Below are 18308 nucleotides of genomic sequence, written 5' to 3'. Positions count from 1 at the left end.
GACCAGTGCGTCACTTGTCCTCCTGCTCTGTTGTGGCTGTGAGCAAGCAAAAGTGGAATGGCAACCATGCAGGGTTCTGCAGGATGGGGCTGTTGGAGCCACCACTGTGAGGCAAGTGTCAGGGCATGGGTGGCCTGACTGCAGAGGCCATCAGGCAAGCTGGTGCAGGGTGCGGGGTGCAGCTCCACTCCCTCTGCCTCACAGCAGTGGTGGCACTGGTACACTGCGTGGCCTCCTGCTGCACCACAAGCAAGCAGAACATAGAGGAAAGAATCAAACAATATCTGCAGAAAGTGAATTTACCTCAGATACCTTCTTTACATTGAAATGATGTTAGAAGGGAATATAATGATGATGGAGTTAACTGAAGCATTAAAAAAACAAAATAATGGAAAAGCACCTGGTCCAGATGGATTGCCAGTGGAATTTTATAAGACATTTCAGGAATCGTTGAACCTTCTGTTGTTAGAAGTTATAAATGAAGTTATAAATGAAGTTCTGTTGTTAGAAGTTATAAATGAAGCTAAGGATGAGGATACCCAAATCGTGATCAGAAGCATATATTACACTTGTGCCAAAGGAGGAAGCCGACCCGCAACAAATCAAGAATTATAGACCTATTTCCCTACTGAACTCAGCATATAAAATCTTCACTTCAATAATGGCAGAAAGACTCAAAAGATATTTGAACAAATTTATTCATCCTGATCAAAATGGGTTTTTGCCAAAGAGACAAATTAAAGATAATATGAGAATTATTCTGGACACATTGGAATATTATGAGGCACACCCTGAAAAACAAATGGCTTTGATATTTCTAGATGCACAGAAAGCCTTTGATAATGTGAATTGGCAATTTATGTTACTACAATTAGAAAAGATGGGCTTTGGTAAGAAGTTTTCCCAAGCCATAGAAGCTATAAACGAACAGCAAAGGTAAAAGGTAAATAAATGGGGAATTGACAGATTGCATTGATGTAAAGAAAGGTACAAAGACAAGGTTGCCTGCTGTCACCTCTGTTGTTTGTGTTAACGTTAGAAGTACTAAATAGAGATATTAGAGAAGAGAAAGAAATAAAAGGAATGAAAATTAAAAAGGAAGAATATAAACTACAAGCATTTGCAGATGACCTGGTTTTTATTTTAGAAGATCCATTAGAAACAGCATCTAAATTGATAGAAAAGATAGAGGAATATGGAATGGTAGCAGGTTTAAAGATAAATAAAGATAAAATGAAGATTTTGACAAAGAATATACTAACAAAACGGAAGAAGTGGTGGAAGTTTTGAAGATCCAGGTCACAAATAAGGTTAAGTATTTGGGAATACATTTGACAGCAAGATGTGGTATGCTTAAAGAGAATAATTATTATAAACTCAAACAACAGATTGTGATAGATTTGGCAAAATTGGAAAATTTACAACTATCATTAATAGGCAGAATAGCAACAATTAAGATGAACATATTACCTAGAATCTTATATCTGTTCCAGACAATTCCAATTAGATTAGGGAAAGAGCATTTTGAAGATTTGAATAAGATATTTGGCAGGGGGAAAAAACGAGAATAAAATTAAAATTATTACAAGATATTAGAACAAGAGGAGGATTTGGCCTGCCAAATTGGGAGTTATATTATCAAGCGACAACTTTGATGTGGGTCAAGGAATGGATAACACTAAGAAATACTAGATTATTTTTAATGAAAGAAAGTAGTCTGTAAAACAACTTGGGGAAAAAGACAAGACAGAACACCAGAACGGCGCCGCCTGGCATGAAGCCTCTTGCAGCCGACCCTGAGCGAGCGGTCCGGGAATCCCATCTTGAGCGGGCTTCCTTTTGTTGGGTAAGGCGATCGAGCGATCGGCTGGGATCTAGCGGGCGGCCTGGCGGCGTGCGCGCTTGAGAGCCTCTGCAGCCCGAGACGCTCCGAAAAAACTTTCTTCGCGAGGCTTTCTTGGAGAAGTCCCATTTTCCAGTTGCTAAAGGCAGAGGACAGAGCTTCCATTTGCGGGGCCACCTGAAAAGCCGATCTGACCGTGGGGAGGAAAGCGCGAGGGTTCCCAGCGAGGGATTTTGCATTTCTTGGACTTCCGAGTTCTTTGCTGCTTCTCCCGGGAAGGAGGCGATTTCTTCGGCGCTGAGCCCATTCCGCGGCGCGGAAAGGAAACAGCCCCAGAGGGGAAAGTGAAAGTGCCGGGAAACGATCGGGAAGGGCCGGGCGGAGTCATCTCCCCAGGAGAAAGTGAGGACTGCAGGCGCGATCTCTGCTTGGCGCCTCGGGACTCAGACTCGAGTAGAACTAGTTTAGAGTGAATGTTTGGCGGATTGCTGGCCTTTCAAAAGATACAGAGATTCGTTCGTGGCACAAAGCGAGCGTTTCGCGACCCCGCGAAAGAGCGCTAACAAACAGCCCGGAGGCGCAAAGGCAAGCGGGCGAGGGCCATCTCATTCATCAAGGGAAAACAAAAACAAATAGTTTCCTGTGAGCTGTTCAATCTTTCCTTCACTCAGATAAAAACCCTTGGATCATTGTGTTACAACTTCCTGTTTACAGAGTAATAGCGATCTGCTTTTCAAACAGCGATAAATTCCTCTCTGCCAGTTAAACAATTAACCCGTTCCTTGCAGACTCTTAATACTACCTCATTACCTCAAATCTTACAACTTTTCTACCTCATCAGCTATATCAACGATTAGATAATCAATTTCTATAAAATATTTTATTAATGGTTTAACTGATTTATTGTTTTTAATTGATTAGTGTGATTAGAGTGTTTAGTGCAAATAGTGTGATTACTGACTAGTTTAAAAGATCAAAATTCATGTAATTTAATTGAATAGCAAAATCATTGATCTAGTGAATTTAAATGAACAGTGTGGTTAATGATTAGTGTAATTAATTGATTAATGATTAGAGTAATTAACTATTCAGGCTGATTGTTGCTCAGGAATATTATCTGACTTGAGAGATTACTGCAATTGATTGTTTGATATAATATTGGCTATATAGATTACCCAAAATTGTTCCTCTAATTAATTCAATCAACGTACTATTTTAACAATCCTACCATGCCAAAAAGAAAATCCTACGTCAAACCACAACCTAAAGAGAAGATGATCCCCACCAATGAACCACAAGACTCCTGCACATGCCTTAAATGCTACAAAAATCTAAAGGATAATGAAAACTCCATCAAATGTTCTCTGTGTAAAAATACACTCATCATGACTGCTTGGGATTACCTGAGCAGATGATTCAATACCTAAAATCATCCAATGAGTTTCCACATATCTGCAAATCATGCAGACCCAAACTGGATCTGCCTGAAAGAGTTGATACCATTGAAACCATTGAAACATCCCCTACCATCGAAACCATTACAACATCCTCAACATCATAGTAGCATCCCTGGACGCCGTAAAAGAAAGAATATCCAACCTTGAAAAAAAGGACACAACGCAAAAACCTGAACATCCAATAGCTACTAACCACATCTCTACCAATCAACCACAATCCAATCCACAACCCAATCCACAAATAAACACAACCCAGACAAATATTGATATCCCAATTCTCATCAGAGAAGCCGTTGAGCGTGAACGGAAACGCCCAAACGCCATCTTATTTGGTCTAGAAGACATCAATGTCAATGATGACATCACAACTGTCCGAAACATCATCAGAAATTATCAAGCATCAACCATCTCCGCTGATGAAATACTTGACATTTCCGCATTGACCGAGAGCTCAAAAATAGAGATGGCTCTGTGGCCCCACGCTTGTGCAGGGTCATTTGCAAAAATGAATCAAGCAAACGTAAATTCATTTATACTATAAACTCACTCGCCAAAACCAACACCATCCATAAGAACCTCCGTTGCCGCCCTGACCTAACCATACAGCAACGTGCCCGCTCCCGTGCACTCCGCATCGAACTCAAAAACCGTCTAGATAATGGAGAGAAGGACCTGTACATTGACTACCATGCTGACTGTATCAAAAGTAAACCACTCAACCCAATACTCAGCTTTTACCCTCAACCACAACCCTACCTCAACCCATCCACCATCACCCAAGACTAGGCACGCACGCCCCCAACTACCTCAATTCCAACTACTGCCGGCCTTAAATGCAAACTACTCAATGCAAGAAGCCTCGTGAATAAAATACCTGAATTTCTCTTCCTCCTAAATATGGCTAACTTCGACATTATATTTGTCTGTGAAACATGGCTCAATGCATCTCTCCCGACTCCATTACCACAGTAAGAGACTATCATGTTTACAGATCAGATCGTGAAAATCGTCGAGGAGGTGGAGTTGCTATATTCTATAAAAAATCCTTACATCTAAAAAATATCCAAGTTACCCAGGAGTTTGCCCTTCCTGAAACCATCATCTGTGAACTATCCTCAAATATCACAATTCGATTCTTACTATGTTACAGAGCACCTGATTATGACATCGAACATGTAAACAAGCTAAATACATTACTAACATGGGCTGCATCCTGCCCATACCCTTTTATCCTTCTTGGTGATTTCAATCTACCTCATATTAACTGGACCCTAAATGATTGTACAACTGAAATCATACACACAACCTTCTACAATGCTATTACAAATCTGGGACTGGAACAACTAGTAACCAACAACACTAGACTAAACAACTGCCTCGATCTCATCTTCTGCAACAGTTTGAACCTAATCTACGGAATACAATCTAAAGAACCCTTTTCCAGTAGTGACCACAATATGATCGACTTTTGTCTCAACATACATCCACACAAAAATCACCACAATGATGTAATCCCCTATTGTAACTTCAAAAAGGCAACTATGATCTTATAGACAACGATCTCTCATCCCTTGATTGGCAATCTCTATTCACTGGATGCAATACCGTTGAAGACCATTATAACATATTTTTACTTGAAGTCAAAAGAGTCATCAAACTATATGTACCAACAACAACTCCCAAAACAAAACAAAAAAGCAGATTACCCATATCAATAAGGAAACTTCAATCCAAAAAGAGATCACTCTGGCGGAAAAACAAATCTGGTCACGTTGCCAATTTCAAAACCGATACAAAAATCTATGCCACCAGATAAAGACCGAATGCACCAATTATCACATTAAACAAGAGGAAAACCTTCTAAGCACCAATTCCACCGCGCTTTTTACAATTTTGTAAACAACAAACTAAAGACTCAAGGTCCATCCCTCCCTTGATAGGACCTGATGGTAAAGACTGCAACGACGACACCATTAAAGCCAACATCTTTAACACATTCTTCGGCTCAGTATTTGTAAACAGCAATGGATCATGCCCAATATTTCCTAGCCGTACCACAGATAACAACAATGATCTAATACATATCGATTTCACAGAAGACAATGTTGAAAAAGCAATACGCAACCTCAAACCATCTCTATCTATTGGACCGGATGGAATATGTGCCTACTTCTTAAGAAAGCTATCCACTGCCATAGCCAAACCTCTAAGCATAATCTTTGAAAAATCTTTCAGAACCAGCTCCTTGCCTAACCTATGGTCACAAGCCACAGTCATCCCCATCTTCAAAAGGGAGACCCAAGCCTAGTTGAAAACTACAGGCCAATCTCCTTATGCTGCGTCACCTGTAAAGTCATGGAATCAATTATTAACCAATCCATCATCCTTCACTTAGAGACAAATAACCTACTCTCCAATAAACAATTTGGTTTCAGGAAAAAACTATCCTGTAATCTGCAACTCTTACACTGCAAAAACATATGGACGACACAACTCGACCAGGGCAAAACAATAGACGTAATCTACATAGACTTCTGTAAAGCCTTTGATTCAGTGGTACACGACAAACTACTCCTAAAAATAAAATCCTATGGTATCTCTGGACAACTGAATAACTGGATAGAAGCATTCCTGTCAAACAGACAACAAATGGTCAAAATCGGGAGCGTCCTATCAAATCCAGTACCTGTCAATAGTGGTGTTCCCCAAGGCAGTGTTCTAGGACCAACTCTCTTCATACTCTACATAAACGACCTCTGTGATCATATTAAGAGCAATTGCGTTCTCTTCGCTGATGATGTAAAGCTGTTCAATACCACAGACAATACTGCTACCCTACAAAAAGATCTTGACTATGTATCCGAATGGTCAAACAAATGGCAACTTCAAATCTCAACAAATAAATGCTCTGTCTTACATATTGGCAAAAAAAATCAGAAAATAAAATACAAGCTGAATAGTCAAGATCTTGTTGATGACCCAAGCTCTGTAAAGGACCTTGGAATACTCACCTCTAATGATCTAAGTGCTAGAGCACACTGCAACTACATAGCCAAAAAGGCATTAAGAGTTGTTAACCTAATCCTACGTAGCTTTTTCTCTGGTAATATCACACTACTAACCAGAGCATACAAAACATTTGCTAGACCAATACTCGAATACAGTTCATCAGTCTGGAACCCACACTACGTATCTGATATTAGCACAATTGAGAAAGTCCAGAAATATTTCACAAGAAGAGTTCTCCACTCCTCTACTCGCTGTAGAATACCTTATGCCACCAGACTTGAAATTCTAGAACTAGAAAACCTTGAATTACGCCGTCTTGGTCTGACTTAAGCATGGTATACAAAATCATACATTGCAATGTCCTACCTGTCAATGAATACTTCAGCTTCAACCATAACAACACAAGAGCACACAATAGATACAAACTCAAAGTAAACCGCACCAAACTTGATTGCAGGAAATACGACTTCAGCAATAGAGTGGTCAATGTCTGGAATACTCTACCCGACTCTGTAGTTTCTTCCCCAAACCCCAAAAACTTTAACCTTAGACTGTCTACTATTGACCTCACCCCTTTCCTAAGAGGTCTGTAGGGGGCGTGCATAAAGCGCACCAACGTGCCTATCGTCCCTGTCCTATTGTTTCTCTTATTCTTTTATTTTCTTATATGTAACCATTTCATGTATTCACAACTATGTATACATTTATACTTATTATCTTGTAAACAATTGGCAAATCAAATAAATAAATAAAATAAAAATAAATAAATACATAAACAAACTAAACGTAGAATGTAATAACATAAGGCATCTTTTCTGAAAAAAACCAATAAAACATCTTATTTAAAGACAGAATAATTCCAAATTATCACATTTCCATACAAACACAATTTAATATATATATTTATCTTATCTATTCAACTTCATATCTTATCCCAACTTCTCTTTATTTCTCCCTTTCCTTCTACTATTCAATTAAATTTCTTTTGCCTTAGATTATATATATTCTTTATATACATCTGTCTTATTTACAATTTCATTATTCTCTTCCAATGTTCTTCTTACATTCTTCTAAAATTTGATTAATTCAGACATAGACAAACAAAACACAAACATAAATACATAAAACTTCTTTTTGGAAAGCGGCTTACCCCGGGTTACCTCTTTTTGTACAGACATAACTCAAATTCATGCTCACTTAATATACTATTTCATATCTTATTTAGCATTCTGTATTTTCTATATATTTTCTCTCCTCTATTCACTCTCTTAATTCTATTATATTTATTTCGTCTCAATTTAAATAATTATACTTGTATCCTTTGTCCGTTCTCTTTCAATCATCTATTTTTCTTTTCTTTCTAATACAATATTTCTCCTGTAATCACTGGTTGAAGCATGACAACTTTCTATCTTTCCCCTAAATTTAACACTTGAAATAATACATACTTTCCACACTGATTTTGCTTAGTACATTCTAAGTACTACATTTTAAAATAATAAAACAAAAATAGAAAAGGAATTGAGTTTATAATATAATAAAAACAATATTCCATAGAATATTAAACTCTATTGTTAACTCTTAAACATTTTATACATTCCCTTTAATGCATTATTAACTCATAATAGTTCAATTTTCTAACTCAATTTCAAATACTAATATCTACAATATAATCTTATGTACTTTTGCAAAATCATATATTTTTTTAATAACTTTTACCCTTTATCTCTGAAAAAAATCTGTTTTTTAGCATCTTGTTTTAAACCTTTATGACTTCTCTTTCCTTTTCCCCTTCCTTTCTTATCAATTCTAATCTTTTGCCCCCCCCCCATCTCTCAAATTCCACTCTCTTAATCTTCTCTCTGTTGTGTTTCTCTTTTCTGTTGCTTTCTGACATTGTATCGATTTTTCATCTTATTTTTCCCTTTCTTGGTTGCTTTTTTAAGTTCTGAGTTCTCCATTTTCACTCCCCCTTTTTTCTTTTCCTCAACTATGACTTTTTGTCCATTAAAGATGACTTCTTCTTCATCCCAGTCCTTTTGTTGTTGTATTTCTTGGTAAGTAAAAATCACCATTTCCAAAAAGTGAAAAATAGATCCTTGCCTTCTTGCTCCTCTTCTTGTAATTTTTGATATTCCATTTGTAGTTCTTCCACAGATAGTGCCATTTTCTTTTCTTTTTTTAAAGCAACCCAAATGTTTTTAGTCTTTCAAAAAATAGTTGCCCAAAGATCCCAAAGTCACAAAGCAGTCCAAATCAGAACAAACTGTTTCATTAACACTTTCTTCTTCTTCTTTTTTGTTTAATTTCTCTTCCTGGGGTAAAGTTCAATTACAATTTCAAAATGATTTTTTGGAAGCCTTATTGCCACTTATTTCTAAGTCTTATAAACTCCAAGTAGTCATCTTCAATGGAATCTTAGAATAAGTTTTTTACCTCTTCCTTCCCACTTATAGCAGTAAAATTTAATTTTAAATTCCAATGTTCCAAAATCTTTTATCCCCTTGGCTTTAATTTTTAGGTTTATTTACCTTCTATGCCCAAGCAGGTTTTTCAGATTTCCATCAGCTATTTCCGTAGGGAAGGAGAGTGAGAAGAAATAACTTTCCCTTTCAAAACTTTCTTCCGCCGCTTGCAATCTTTCTGGGAAACAATGTAGCAGTCAAAAAAATCAAATTTCCAGGTTTTTGAAGGTTCCTCGTTATCCCGGTTCAGCCAAAGAAAAACTTTCACTTTCTTCCTCCTGCACAATCTTGTCCAGCTGCAGGCTTCTTTGTGGCGGCCATTGCTGACCGCCGCTCCACCGCCTTGGGAAAAGGGGTTTAGCCGGCTGGAGAGGGGTCTGTGACACCCCCAAACCCCTGTCCGGATCCCCTATCTTCAGCTGCCTCTACGGGGCAGCTATATCCTCCAAATCCATCTGGATCGGAGGCACCAAGGCATCGAGCGCAGCAGGAACTGCACGGAATCGTGGATCCCTGCCGCCGCCGAAGCCTGGCAAACCGGAAGCCCAGAAATACTAGATTATTGACACTAGAAGGACATGATTTGTTGTTGGGATGGCATGCCTTCTTATGGTACAAGGGATCTAAAACACATGGTTATTTCAGAAGACATTACATACGAGAGGCTTTGTTATTAAATTGGGAGAAGATTAAAAGGCAACATTATTTAAAAATTCCAGTCTGGCTATCAACTGTAGAAGCATTTTCATATCCAGTAATATATAAAATGGAACAAACAGTTAGATATGGCAAAATATTGAATGAAAAGGGTGAACTTAAATCTATGCAAGATTTAGAATAACAAGATATAAGGATGAATTGGTTTTCATATGTGCAAATACATTCTAGATATGATAAAGATCTCAAAACAGAAGGTTTTTATGATAAATTGACTGATTTAGATAACATTTTGGCAGGTACTGATGAAAAGGTGATTTAAAAATTATATGGATACTAGAAGAAGAGCAAGTTAAAGAAACAATGATTGCTTGAGGGAAAAATTTTGGATATGGGATTGATGTAGAGAAATAGCAAAAATTGTGGTCTCAAAACTATAAAATGACAATGTCAACAGCATATAAAGAAAATTTGTATAAGATGTTTTACAGGTGGCACTTATCCCTGACGAGAATAGCAAGAATAAATCCAAAAAGTGTTGGAAATGTCATCAGATACCAGGCTCATTTTACCATATGTGGCGGACATGTGTAGAGGCGAAAAGATATTGGACTAAAATCCACACATGGTTGGAAAAAATGACAAAAAGACATATTGATTTTAAACTAGAGATATTTTTATTGGGTATTTTACCAGAAATATATAGTAGGGAATTGAAATATTTGATTGTAAATGTATTAACAGCGGCTAGAATTGTATTTGCTAAAAACTGGAAAAATGAAAAAACACCAATGCAGGAGGAAGTCATTAAGAAAATAATGGAGTGTGCTGAGATGAGTAAATTGACATTTGAAATTAGAGAACAAGAAGACAAACAATATTATAAGATATGGGATTTATTTTATCAATGGTTAGACAAAAAAAAGGAAATGAAATACTTTAAAAAAACTTCATAATATAAGGATAATAGAACTATAGTGAATGTAGCACATATTACTATTAGACTGATTTATGAAGATGTAATGAATACTATAATAAGTATAAAGTTAAAATGTCGTATTTCTCGCATAAAATGAAAGAATAATAGTTATAGTCAAAAATAATGATTAACAATGATAAATAATTTTATACACACAAACACACACACACACACACACACTAGCTGGATATTATGAGAATTTATATAAACTGTAAGTGAGGACTATCGAGATGAAGCACAAAAGACTTGTAACCAACTGACACACTGTATGTAACTGGAAGATGGATTTGTGTTTTATGTTTTGTTTGTGTATGTTTGTTTAAAAAATAAAAATTCTTTAAAAAAAAATAGGAGCAGCTGCAGCAGTGCCAGCAAAATGCTAATACTAAATAGTAGGTTAATATATTTCATATATTAAATTTAAAATACATTTAACACTTGGGTTACAGTGATCAGTGATTGTGATATCAAAATAAAGATCTGACCAGTTGCATTAATTTACAATCTAAAACACACACACACACACCACACGATTCCTCTACTTTCTTTCCTCTGAAGGAGTCCAATTTACCAACAACTTACTAGTTTTCTAAACAGGGTCTAGGACTGACCGGCTCGACACGGCCACTTGCCACCACCAACTCACCTCTGCCAACTCACCACCACCAAGTTGCCACAGGACCAGAGGTGGGATTCAGCCTGTTTGCCCAGCCCAGCCACTCCTTATCTCACTTCACCCACATTGGCCGGTGCCAAGAGTCGCGCCTGTGGCCCAGCTGCTTTCTGCTCCTTCACTCACTCAGATCACACGGCCCTTGTGGCCCAGCTGATTTCCGTGCCTCATCTGCTCTGCTCACCATGACTGCCCATGAAGGTAAGGCGCTCGACTGAAGGGCTGCCTTGGAGTGGACATCGCAAGGCTCGGCCACCTTTTGAGCCTGGCTCTCGCCATCCTTCTGCTCACATGCTACCCACTTGCCCTCTGTCTTGGGTTGGGGGGATACACCACTTTCTGCCTCTCGCCTTCTGTGGGGCCTCCGTCTGCATGCTGCCTGCTCGCCCTCTGTGTCAGATCCCTATCATGATACTGCCATTTATGTGGGGAGGGAACCCCGGATTCTTTTACTCATTTATTGCTCTCATCCTGTTTCCTATGTATCCTGTAATTTCCCCAGTTTATAACTTTTACCCTGCCACCTATTCTGCCCTGTGCTTTGATTTACCATAGAACGCTATGAACAGTTACAATATTTAGTGGACTTTGTCTGAAGCCATCTGGGTAAAGAGTTGAGATATTAAAGCTGATAGGTTAGTGAAACAATTTTGTGATAAATTCCCTGAGAAGCCAAAGGGAGGAGGAAAGGAGAGGGAAAGGGTGGTTAATTTGTATGATGGATAATAGATTAACCTCCTGGTTTTTTTTGTGTTCTTTTCCAGGATGTGATTTTCTCCTGTGGGAGGGAAGCCTGTCAGCTTTGGAAGCCATATTTTACTTAGAAGCTTAGAAGCTTGGGAGGGGGGATTTCATAGAGAGGTAGAAGCTTAGACATAACAACAACATTCTTCTCATAAATTCAAGGACAAGTTACTCTGCACCTGGAAAGGAGTAGTTGGAGGAATGTCTTCCAGTTGGGATGATGCATGATTGGACCATGTGATGGATGGGTGGGTTCAGGGGATGAGTTGATTTTTAATTATGCCAGGAAAACCCAGAACTCTCAGATTCGGGTTTTCCCAGATGTGCTAATATGACAACTCTAATAAAATGGAACTTTGAGAAAATGCTTGTCTCAGAGTTTATTGGTTTGAAGTTTGTTAGTTGGAATGCTGACAGGGGGAACACTGTTATCTAGGTCGTAACAGACCTCTTCTCCAAGCAGTTCCACTTCATTCCCTGCCAAAAAATCTGCACTGCTAAGGCACTCACCAAACTGTTCCTGCATTATATGTATCAGCTACATGGGCCCCCATAAAGGATAATATCTGAGCGGGGGGTCCAATTCACTTCAAAATTTTGGAAGCCTTTCTGGACCTTCTCAGAACTGGCCAGGGCCTAAGTTCTAGCCATCATCCTTAGACTAATGGATCGATAGAGAGACTGAACTCAGTTCTGGAACAATATTTAAGATGCTTTATCAACAAGATAACTAGACTGACCTCCTTCCTTTTGCAGAAGTTGCCTATAATAACTCTGTGCACTCACAGAGTGCACTCACAGATTCACCCCATTTCAAGTTGCCAATGCCAGAACTACCAGTAGAGGAACCAACCATACCCCTCTCTTAAGGATTGGATACAACAACTACAAAACATCTGGCCAGTAGTGAGACTAGCTCTGAATGAGGTTAGAGCCACTTTTAAAGCTCAAGCTGACAAAAGAAGGACAGAACCAAACCCATTTAAAATAGATGATAGAGTTTACCTGTCCACAAAATTCCTAAAATCCTTACAACCCTCAAAGAAATTGGGACCCAAATTCATAGGGCCTTTCCCAATCACTAGCATCACTTAAACAAGTCCACCCAGTTCTCTTCTGTAGCCTTTTGAAGCCCGAAATTACATTCCCTTTAAGACCCCAAGCAGAAGCTCCCCCAATTTCTATTATGGTAGAAGAATACTTTGAAATCAAAGAAATCCTTGACCACCATGGTTCAACTTTAATACCTAGTCTCCTGGAAACATTTACTTCCCTCACAAAATGAGTTAGTAGCTAAGAAACATATTAGGGCTCCCGCATTGCTGAAAAAGTTTCACTCGAAAAATCCTAACAAACCGAACTAATTCTCTATGCTGTTCATCTTTCTGTTCTCTTTTACAGATAATCCCCTCATTTTTTGAAGGGGGGGCAGCATGTCAGATCCCTATCTTGTGGGGAGGGAACCCTGGATTCTTTTATTCATTTATTGCTATGTATCCTGTAATTTCCCTAGTTTATAGCTTTTACCCTGTCACCTATTCTGCCCTGTGCTTTGATTTACCTTTGGAGGGCCATCTGTTTTATCTCAGTTCAGAAGCCTCACAGAAGAAGCACATGGGGATGACTCCTTATCTCAGGACAACTGTTTCCACAACATCTTCGCGCCTGTGGATTGTCTCATTCAACATCAGACTGAGGGGAGGGGTTCCTAACCACTTTATCCTAACGGAATTGCCTGGGGGGAATTCAGACCCTGCTTTGCATTGTCCTGCATTCACTTTCTTTCAATAAAAGCTTCCTTTTGAAATGCTAAAGTTTAGAGAGTCCATGCTTTGCTGAACTGGAATGAGAGGCAGGACCTTACAACTCTGCCTCGGGTCAGGGGGGACACGCCAACTCCTGCCTTTCTTTTTTTTTTTTTTTTTTAAACAAGTTTTATTAATTTCAAAAACAAACAAATCATCACCAACCATTACATATTTGAACCTTTTTCCATTATAAATTTTACAAGTCAGATAAAACCTTATCTTATACAATACAATTCTATTTTAAACCATTTCTAAATGAGCATAAAAACATCTCTTGTCCTCTATTTCTTTCTGACTTGATTATCGTCATTCTCTTTCTGTGTTTCTAAAAGGTTTCACCAATACTTCTCAAAAACATAAACAGACACAAACATATAAAAATCTTTTAGTAAAGTAACTTGGCCCCGGTACCTCTCTTTATATGGGCTTTAATTATAATCATGCTCATCTTAAAAATCATTACCTATTTTGTTTACCATTCTGTATCTTCTATATATACTTCTCCACACATTTCACTCTTCATAATTCTATCTTATTCAATCCATCTTAATTTAAATCATTATGTTTGTATCTTTTGCCCATCCTTTATTATCCCTCTATCTCATTCCTTATAATGAAAAAAAAAAAGAATTTCTCCTGAAATCTCTAATCAGAGTATGATGCCTTTCTATCCTCTCCCTAAATATTAGATTAACATTTAAAATGACACCTAATATCCAATCTGATTCTGCTTGGTACATTCTATCTATTAATTTTTACTTTTAATAACAATAAAAACAGAGTAATAAATCGGAAATGTTTAAATACATAATATCTTCCTAAATACGTAGTTAAATAATAAATCTAAATAATAAATCTTATAGCATTCTCATTGCCTTTCCCTTCAATATTTTATTACATTTTAAACATCAATCATTATTAAACATTTCAACATTTTAATTTCTTATTAACTCTTAAGCCATTCTAATTTTCTATTTCTGATACAAATATTACAATACCGTCTTATGTACCTTGCAAAATCTTTTTTAAGAAAATGTATGCTTTACCCTTTATCCCTGAAAAAGATTCCTCTTTTCCCATCCAATTTTAAAACTTTGTGGCTTTTCTCCGCCTTTCCCCTTTCTTCCTTCCCCCACCAGATCTTCCTACCCACCCTTCTTCTAACCTCTGTCTTGCTGGCATCCCTTCTCTGTTGTATTCCCTTTTTCTCTTGTTTGCTATCATTGTATTTATTTTGCATCATATTTTTCTCTTTCTTAAATGTTTTTTAAATCTTAAGTCCTTCATTTTCCTCGCTTTCTTCCTTCCTTCTTCCTTAGATAAATTTTGGGATTCATTAAAGATGGTGTCTTCGTCTTTTTCTTGCTGTTGTTCCATCTGTCGCATTGTCTGTTCATAGTTAACCAGCGCCATTTCTAAAAGTAGAAAAGCTTTTTCCATACCATCTTTACAGGCTGCTTTTGTTTGCTCATATTCATCCCTCAGTTCCTCAAGGGAGAAAGCCATTTTCTTGTCTTTTTTCCCTCTTTCTTCTTACTCCAACCAAAATATTCCAAAATAAAAGTAAAACAATCCCAAAGTCCACAATCCTCAATCAATCCAAGCCAAGTCAAAATTTCCACTTTCTCTTCCAGGGGTAGTATCAGACAAAGGAAAAAAGAAAATCCAAATCTGTATTTTAAAGCCTTATTAAAATTTTATTTCTGTCTCCAAATCCTTAAGGCATCTCCTCCAACAAAATCCAACCAGATAAATATATTTTTTGTCCTCTCCCTTCCGACTTATCTCATAAAACTAGTTTTACCTGAAAAAAAAACAGGTTTCTCAATATCCGTTTGTTAATTCCGTCGGGAGGAGAGTAAACTTTCCTTTCAGCACCTCAGAATTGCCGCTTACTTTCTCTTGTGGAAAGAATCATCCAAAAAGCCATCACTTCCAGGAATTAAATTAAATATATCTCAGAGTCCTGGATCGACCAAGAAGACTTTCACTTTTAAAAACTTTCTCCTCTTCCTCCTGCGCATACTTGCCCAGCTGCCGGCTTCTTTGTGGCGACCATTACGGACCGCCGCTACACCGTCTTGGTAAAGGGAGGTTCTGCCGGCCAGGGAGGGGGTCTGCAACACCCCAAACCCTTTTCTGGATCCCCCTACCTTCAGCTGCCCCTGCAGGGTGGCCTTGCTCCGCACCCTTTCGGATCGGAGCCCCAAAAGCGGCTAGCGTGGCAGGGATCGCGAACTCCTGCCTTTCTAAAGGGACACTTTCCCCCCCACCGCCCTGCTTGCTCCCACATGCTTCCACAGTGGTCTCATCCTTTGCTGGGTTGGCTTGCTTATTTCTGCCCCATTTCCCTTTCTTCAGAGGCCTCTTACTCACTCAGTTGGTGGGGCAGTCATGCTTGGCCAAGGACCATCAGAGGGAGGTGGGGATTCTGAATGAGGGCAGTGCTCCCAGTTTGTTCCCTGATGACCACCTCTTTCTTCATCCCCCTCCCCGCACCATCTGACTTCAGCTTGCAAAGCAACTAGGACTAGGTGACTTTTCCTTTGGTGGCAGTGGCCCTGCTTGGCTGCTTTTGCACAGGGCTGGATGGCAGGCAGCATTGAAGTACCTTAAAGGGACAGGCCGTGGTGGCTGCCTTCTGAGCAGCTTTGGCTACAAAGAGAGGCAGGAAAAGTTCGGCCAAGTTGTCTCCTTTTCGTCCTTAAACCAGTGGTGGTATTCAGCCGGTTTGCACCTAATTGGGCGAACTGGTAGGAAGAAGTTGGCATGGTTTGCCGAACTGGTAGTAACTTCTGGCTGGCCATGCCCCCAACCCGGTTGCCCGGTCGCTGCTCGCTTGCATGCCTGCCCACCTGATGCTCTATCACTGGGCTTGCCCAGTGCTCGCTCGTGCCTCGTCACTCCTCACCTCCTATGAGGCATGCTGGGTCCTTGTGGCTTGCCATTCTAGCCTTCCCATGTGGTGCCTGTGCTTCAACAGAGAAGCCCTGATCTGTGCTTCAACAGAGAAGCCCTGATCAGAGAAGCTGCTCAGAGGTAAACTTGCAAGTCGTGCTAGCCCCCCCAACCATTCCCAGATCTTGGCAGGGCCCCCCACTGTTCCTGGGCTCAGCTGGCAACCAGAGAGCATGATGTAATGCTGCCCGCGTCGCCCCTTCCTCTCCCACCTGCCGACCTGCGCGCTTTGGGTGAGTGCAGGCAGCCACTGTGAGAATGCTGTGAGCGAGCCCTAATGCTGATGGTGGGGAAGGAAGATCCACACTGGGTTTGCTGTGATCAGCCAAAGAGCTGCCCGGGGGGTCATGATGAGGCGAGTCTGCCTTTCAGGCCCAGTTTTGGCTTCCGTGGGGGCTACCATGTGGGAGGCCTGAGAGAAAATGCCTCCCCCGAGGATTGTCTGCTTGCCCATCCGAGGGCCCTGGAAGCAGCATGTCCTCTTGTCATGGGCTGATGTGGGACCTGAGGTGGGGTGGTGGTCGAGCAGGCAGCAGCCCAGAGCAGGGCCCAAAAGGCAGTCAAGCCTCGCCAGCCCAGATCTTCCTTCGCCGCCATCAGCTGTACTTTCCAGCCCATGGACCTCTTATAGCAGCGGCCAGCACTCTGCCAAAACACTTGGCCCAGTGAGGGAAAGGCAGCTGTCTGAGGGGCGATGCAGGCACAATAGCCTTGTGCTTCATGGTTGCCCCCCTGGCAGGCGAGACCCAGCAGCTGCTGGAGAATCCAGGCAGGGGATGAGATGCGGTCTGGTGCGTGTTTCACGGAAGAGTAGGATTGCTTGGCTTTAAGAAGAACGGTGGGTTAATAGGACTAGGCACTTGGGTGCTCGCAGGTGTGGGTGAGTGCTAGGAGAAAGGGTGAGCGTGGTAACCTTTTTCTACCTTTTTGGGTATCCTCAATACTCCTCATTGCCTAAAGTGGCTGTAACTAAACAGCTCGCTGGTGGGGGTCACATGGGGGAATGTATGGAAAAAAGGTTAGTGGGAGTGAAGCAGCAGGGCAGGGGGGCGGGGCCAAGTGCACGCGGCAGGTGAGCGGCTTTGTGTGGTAATGTGGGCTTGGCTTCACTTTCTGGCTTCGCTTCTCACATCTTCCCTGCTGCTCTTGTTTCTTGTCAGGCTTTATTAACCTCCTTTTTTGTGGTGCCTAATGGTGGGATGGGTAGAAGTTGAACAAATGAAGCTCCCCCACCCCCCAACAATTGCCAAAACACTTGTTCGGTGAGGGAGGGGCGGCTGCCCTGGGTGATGCAGGCAGAGTAGCCTTGTGCTTCTTAGTCCCTGCACCTCCCAGCAGGTGAGCCCCAGAAGCTGCTGGAGAATCTGGGCAGGGGATGAGATATGGGCTGTCAGGGAGCCGAGTGGTGACAGCTCTGACCTGGCTGGCTTGCCTTTCCCTCTGCCACCAGCTGCAGAAGCAAGGTAACATTTCAGGCAATCAGGAAAGCCAAACCGCTCCCCAGCCACTCTGACCTGGATTAAAGATTGGATAAGTGTTAAAAACAAAAGTATATTAACATTAGAAGGATATAACTTACAGGCAGGGTGGCATGCTTTTTTGTGGCAGGACAAACACCAAATTCATGGTTATTTCCAAAGGCACAAAATTAGGCAGATCTTACTAAGTGCATGGAACAAAACTAAATCTCAATTCTACGTTCAAATACCAACTTG

At 40.3% G+C, this 18308-nt stretch overlaps 1 protein-coding gene across 1 annotated transcript in view; it reads right to left on the bottom strand.

The window, feature by feature from the left end:
* LOC113424465 (cilia- and flagella-associated protein 47) overlaps window positions 1-18308 on the bottom strand; it is an 851958-nt gene that overhangs the window by 1182 nt on the left and 832468 nt on the right. The window lies entirely within an intron of this gene.

This window comes from Notechis scutatus, chromosome 5 (assembly GCF_049901735.1).
Source record: "Notechis scutatus isolate UNSWTSFEM ecotype Mainland chromosome 5, rNotScu1.2, whole genome shotgun sequence".
Taxonomy (NCBI): Eukaryota; Metazoa; Chordata; class Lepidosauria; order Squamata; family Elapidae; genus Notechis; species Notechis scutatus.
The sequence above is the reverse complement of the archived record's forward strand: the minus strand, read 5'-3'. Positions and strand labels throughout refer to the sequence as shown.